The 5838-nt window shown below is 44.2% G+C and overlaps 1 long non-coding RNA gene across 1 annotated transcript; it reads right to left on the bottom strand.

Moving 5' to 3' along the window:
• Positions 1 to 2720: 2720 nt before the first annotated feature.
• On the bottom strand, positions 2721 to 5838 carry LOC139169112 (uncharacterized). The gene is made up of 2 exons (XR_011559427.1): positions 5002 to 5838; positions 2721 to 3253 (listed from the first exon to the last, which is right to left on the bottom strand). It is a non-coding gene; the product is annotated as an uncharacterized lncRNA (long non-coding RNA).

The following is a 5838-nucleotide window of genomic DNA, read 5'->3' as shown; positions in this document are numbered from 1 at the left end:
ACCGAGGCGTCGGCTGTTGGAAGCCGTCCATGGTTTAGATTCACCCGCGGTGGTGCCCGTGGTTCCCGGCTCATTTTGGAGTTATGGATATTTTTTAATAACTTCTAGGATGTGTTGCCATCCTCATCAGTTGGCGTGGTGGCCTATGACAGACGCCAGGCCCGAGCCCACCCCTCCCTTCGCCAGGGCCGCTCTGCTGAATACGAGGGAGGCGCAGAGAAGGAGGCCCCGTGGGTGTTTGTGAGGCAGGCCCACAGCCCCCCCCCCCCTTCCAAAATGCAGAGAGATCTGCAGAGAGAGATCTGATCCTGCAGCATTCACTGCCACCCACTAGTCACTTTGCAGAAATGGATCTGCCCAACAGATCTGCCCGGGGCCCCTGTAGTCAAAGCGGAAGGAGCTCAGACAGGCTGCAGCGATGCTCCCTGGCGTTCTCCCGCTAGGACAGAGTCTGCGCCGTAGCAGGAGCTGGCGGGCACAGCAAAGCAGCAATGGCAGTGATTGGCTTACTACTATTAAAGTTAATATATCTAAAAATTATAAACTGAACAATAGTTGTTCAATTCAATACATTAAAATATAAATACATAAATATAATTATAAATAAATTGAATATATGATTCTAAACATCAGTGAACATTTTTCAGGAGCTCCAGAGGCTAAAAAATAAATGCAGGGAAGATAATATTGAAATTATACTTTATGTTTTAATAAAGAAACATTTCATGAGCCAAAAATAACCCAAGAAAGGATTCACAGTCCTAATTTTGTTTTTAGCCATTATTTGTATCGAATCCTGTCTCTATGAAGAAGGGGCAGCAATAGGGCATGTATGAACGTATGCGGCCAGCCCGTGGTCTGACTTAACTTCCAATTGTCTCCTGATAATTATCCCTACTTTGATCCGATCCCCCAAATCACGCAGACCACCCGATTCAGTACTGTAGCCTACGGGCACCCCGGGAGGAGGAGAGCCGACGTCTGCCAGGCACAAGCCATGCGCAGCCATCCGCAGCGCCCCCTGGAACTCTTCCCCAGCCGTTCCCTCCCTCGATGTGTGGGTGTGTGCGAGAGAGTCTTAAATTGTGAGGTGTGCAAATAAATGGCAATCTTGTTCTTCTCAATCTGTATAACAAAGACCAGGGGTTGCCGTGGAGGTTTCGAGAACTGGGAAGCCAGCCCACTCTTAACTGGGGAAGGTCAGGCGGCCGTTGCGGGGTTGAGGAAGTCAAGGGCAAGAGGCTATTTGTATAACATATAATATAACATTCATTATATTTGTTGTTTTACAAACGTTCTGGGCTGGGCCACCCTGGGTTAAATGTCCTTTGACCTTCAGACTTTCAGCCACTGGCCGCTGCCTGGACCAGTCATCATTGTGCATGCTGTAGCTGGTGCCTGACTGGTTGGAGGGTTGTTAGGGAAACAATGGTTCCCATGAAGGCTGGAATTTATTTCCTCTCCACCTCCTTCAAATAGTCTTGAGTGCTGCTGACCCCTCTTTCCACTGGTGCTGGGACTAGCCATGGCCTCCAAAGTGGTCACTGGGATCAGATATCTGGATTATATTGGAATCATTCTATGCAATGGAGTAACCCCTTTAGTGCAGTTTCCTTTTTATTAAAGAAGATAAAAATAGCATTATGGCAATTATTTTTTTATCAAGGAAAAATCACAGAACCTTATTATTTAAGAAAACGTGTAGATATTTCGTTTTCCTGTTGATAGGGTGGGGATAAATTGTGTTATATTTATTTCGTTCATCAGGCAAAAGCAAGACTTCTTATCGGAGATTGAAGTTTGTCCTAATATAGATTTCTTGAAAAATGTGTCTTGTTGGTGGCACATTAACTTTATTGTACATCACACGTGACTCTGCTGAGCTGAAGGTAAAAATAGTGTTGTGCAATAAGTCTTGTTCAGGAGGGGAAAAAACTTGAAGCACAGAACGTGTATGTGTATTGACAAATGGTTCATTTCTGTGAATTATGTATGTGTGTGTATACGTATAGTATATGTACATATACACATGCACACTTACACACACCTTCATCTGCTTGAGTTTATGACCCAAAGTTATTGAATTCCTGTGATGAATGCTAAAGTGTTTTTTGTCATCCTAATTCTTCAAGCTAAGGGTGGTATCCAGGAGCAACACAAATGCTATTTATTGTCTTCTATGTTCTAATCTGCCCCCCCCCCCCCCGAAGGAACATCCGTCACAATTCTTCAATGCCTGACAGAACCCAATTCTGGAGTGCCTCATTGTGGGTGCATTGGAGACCCCAGTAACATTAAAATCTAGCTCCTTGCTGTTCCCTGGGTTGTGTTTTCCTAAATGCCTCTATCGTTCCTTTGGGGCACAACATAGGGAGTGTGAACCTGTAGCTGGTACCCAGCTGATGTGGTTTCTTTTTCTGAGGGTGAAAAAGTCAACAGTAAACATCTCTTGTATGGTATGTAAGCTAGTGTCCATTTCTAAATATTTCTTATAGATTTTAATGGTATATTTTTAACTTTTTATTTAAATCATACCTAATAATTAAATATTCAAGTTAGAGGTCATTGTACGTATGAAACTATGCCTCTATGTCAGTAAGGGGGGAAGTAAACAAAATAGTAGCCTCTTTCGTGATGAAGAAAATTGAGTGTGTAATTCTGGACAACATCCTGAATTAGAAATTGCTGCTAGACTAAAATAATATCTGGATACTCTCTTCAAATTTTAACTTGTTTACTGCTGTTTCATTTTATTTATTTGCTTATTTATTTCTGCAAAATCACATACCCTAATGGCTTTTAAAAAAAATCATATACTTGTAAATTTATATATCCACATGAACGACTCTGAAGAAAACTGTTTCCTTAATATGTTATCATTTTGTAAATATGCATTTTTGTATTGAGAAACACGGCTGAGTTTAGGTTACGGGCCTCACCTGTTATTTTAGCATGTCATTGTCAATACAAGTGGGATGCATTTTGTAAAATGTCAGTGCTCAGCAGTGACAGCTGCCCTCAACGGCCCCCTTCCGCTAGACCAGATTCATAACGTATACTTGGAATAGTAGTGAAAAGAACAATGATAGCAGGAGCACCAAAGGCACACCGATCTTATAGCAATTTTTGAAGAGATGTAATATTTCCACAATGAATGTTGCATGCTTCTGAGGTGTTCTGTTAAATTTTGTTTTTTGTTTCTGCCTTCTAATCCTCCAAGAAGAAGAAACCTTTCTAATTATTTCATCGACACCTGCAAAACGTCCAAAAGAAGAAAGAAAGAAAGAAAGAAAGGCTTTTAAATCAGTTGCTCAGACGGTCTCTGAAATCCATGTCATGGTTTAGTGGTTGTGTACAGGAGATGTATCTTGAAAACTCATGTACAAATGTGTTGTTCAAAGAGGCTGTTAAACCCAGCCTGGCGAATAAATATTTCAAAATATACACACACACCGCCACCCCCTTCCCACCACCTCTCTCCTCGTGGCCTTCTCTTCTTCCACTGAGTAAACCACAGAAAATAATGAATGGAACAAGAATAAAAAGGACATTGGAAGTAGCCCTGTTGGCTCTGTTGGGACGAGAGCACTGCGGGAGTCCTTTGCCCTCTTCAGGAAGGATTTGGTCCCCCAGGGGGCACTTACGGGGGGGGGGCTGCGTAGGAGGACACAGGCACACCAAACAGTCACCTGTTTATTGATTGGTCAGGAACTGTAAAGGATTATTTCCGAGTCCCCTTATTAGGCAGGATTTTTTTAAATTGTGCCCTGAAATAGGAGCAATATTTTATTGCAATGATAGTACAGTGCTACTTTAGACGTGGATATTCTGAAACAAGTGGGGGGCCTTGGGAAATGCCCCCCCGCCACCATCACTCTAAACAAGAGCTAATTTGCAGAGAGAGGGAGATCCTCAGCCCAGGAAAGGGTCTGTATCCTTATCAAGATAAAAGTAGAATTCCTTTCCACTGATGCAGCAGGGCACTTCCATAAGTAGACATCATGTTCCTTGAAGTTGTTCTTGTTTTGGAAAACACAAATGTTTCTTTGTTGGTCAAGCCAATAGCGACGCCGGTGACTGTCCAAAAAGTGTGCTTGGGGGAAAGTTTGGCCTTTGGATTAACACTGAATTACCATTAGAGGCTTCCAACATTGATCCAAAATGTTTGTTTTTGAGCCTGAATTTATAGAGCCCTAACCATTTCCAGTGGGGGCTTTCCTATGCAACCAGCTTAGGGCTTCTTGGGGGAGAGAGTGGAAAAAAAGTGTCCACGAGGCACAACGAGCCTCTTCAAATTGGATTGTGATGCTGGTTTTGGGGCCAAATCTCATCGGGGCCTCACCCTAGATGACTTTTCCAAGGGGGTTTTCTCACGCACTCTTTTGCCTAGGATTTCTAGGGAGGCCTGTGGTAAAGCAAACAGGTCACCTGGGCCTAGAGGAGCTGTCTAGAGGGAACTGTCCCGGGGGTGGATGGGGTCAGGTGGGAATGTGGAGGTGTGAAGGTCAGTGCGTGAGGAGGTGTGAGAGTGATGGCTCTGCAGTCAGAATCTCAAAGCGGAGGGGAGTTTTGGGGGTGGAGACTGTTGAGGACTAAAGAAAAACTAAGTGGCAGGGGTAGAAGGATGGTTGGCGCCTCTTCCTTAGTTGGACTTGGCTGTCAGCTCCTACAGTTCCCTTCCTCCCCCACCCCTACTAGGATGGGCGGAGGAGGAGGAGGAGGGCAGGGGCCTGCAGGAACAGTTACCAGAAATGGCATCATGCTCAGCAACCAGGAGTTAAGAAACTAAATAGACTGATTTCAGAAGCCAGTATTTCTGTTTGCCATGAAGTGAGTTTGGCAGTTGCTCCTTTAGTAACAGGGCTGATAAGGGAATTTGGCTTCTTTGCCTCCTTTCTCTTTCCTTGTCAGAAAGTCACAAAAGGGAATCAGGTGATCCCGCCGTAAATAGGCCACTTGCTTGTCATTTCTACACGTTAAAAAGTCTCAACTCATGCTTACCTGTAGAGATGAGGGGCAGGTGCAGCGTGCGTGCAGGACACTGCCTACCTTAAACGTCACGCCTACACGAGGTCACCCTGTTCACACAGCCAGCATGATCCCAAGGCAGTATCTCTGGCTGGTACATGATCTCATCTAGGTGGCCTCAACAGGACACTCTTGAGGATTGGTGAGGAGAATTCAGCAGTAAAAATGCAGTTACTTTCTTCTCCCTTTTGCTGCTCGGAAAACTCTATGAAAGCAATAATCACTGCAATCGCAGTCAGACATCTTTGAATCCTGCCATGATTTGTCTCTAATTCCATCACTTAATGAACACTTTTAGTGTTACCTGACTATTAATAATGCCTATTAATATTAATAAGGTGTTAATAATAAAGATACAGGATAATAACCTTAAAATCCAATTTAAAAAGTGGATTTCTTTTTGTGGATGCAATACTGGCTTTGACCACGGGATGGCAGTTTTCTATCATGAACAACAAGGCCATCCTGGGCCTTTTCAATGGCCTCAATTCTATAGTTAAGGGACAGAAAAATGTGCCACCGTGTGGCTCAAGCAGGCATAGCAGCCAAAAAAAGCAGGAAAAACACAGACGACTTCCTTTCTGCCCTTCTCCTGACGTCCCTCACCATTTTCCTTTCGAAACATCCCTGACTTCCAGTGTGCCCTTCTCCTGGCATCCATCACCCACTTCCTTTCGTAGCGCCCTTCTAAGCACTGTTGACCTCCTCTCGCTTTTCAGCCCCCCCCTTTGGAAACCCCTCCCTCCTCTCAATTCCCCCTCAGCTGTTCCCTTCACCAGGAAGCTTTCTGCACCTCCCACTTTGCTCCCT

This window comes from Erythrolamprus reginae, chromosome 6 (genome assembly GCF_031021105.1).
Source record: "Erythrolamprus reginae isolate rEryReg1 chromosome 6, rEryReg1.hap1, whole genome shotgun sequence".
Classification (NCBI taxonomy): domain Eukaryota; kingdom Metazoa; phylum Chordata; class Lepidosauria; order Squamata; family Dipsadidae; genus Erythrolamprus; species Erythrolamprus reginae.
This window is presented reverse-complemented; position numbering and strand designations above follow the sequence as displayed.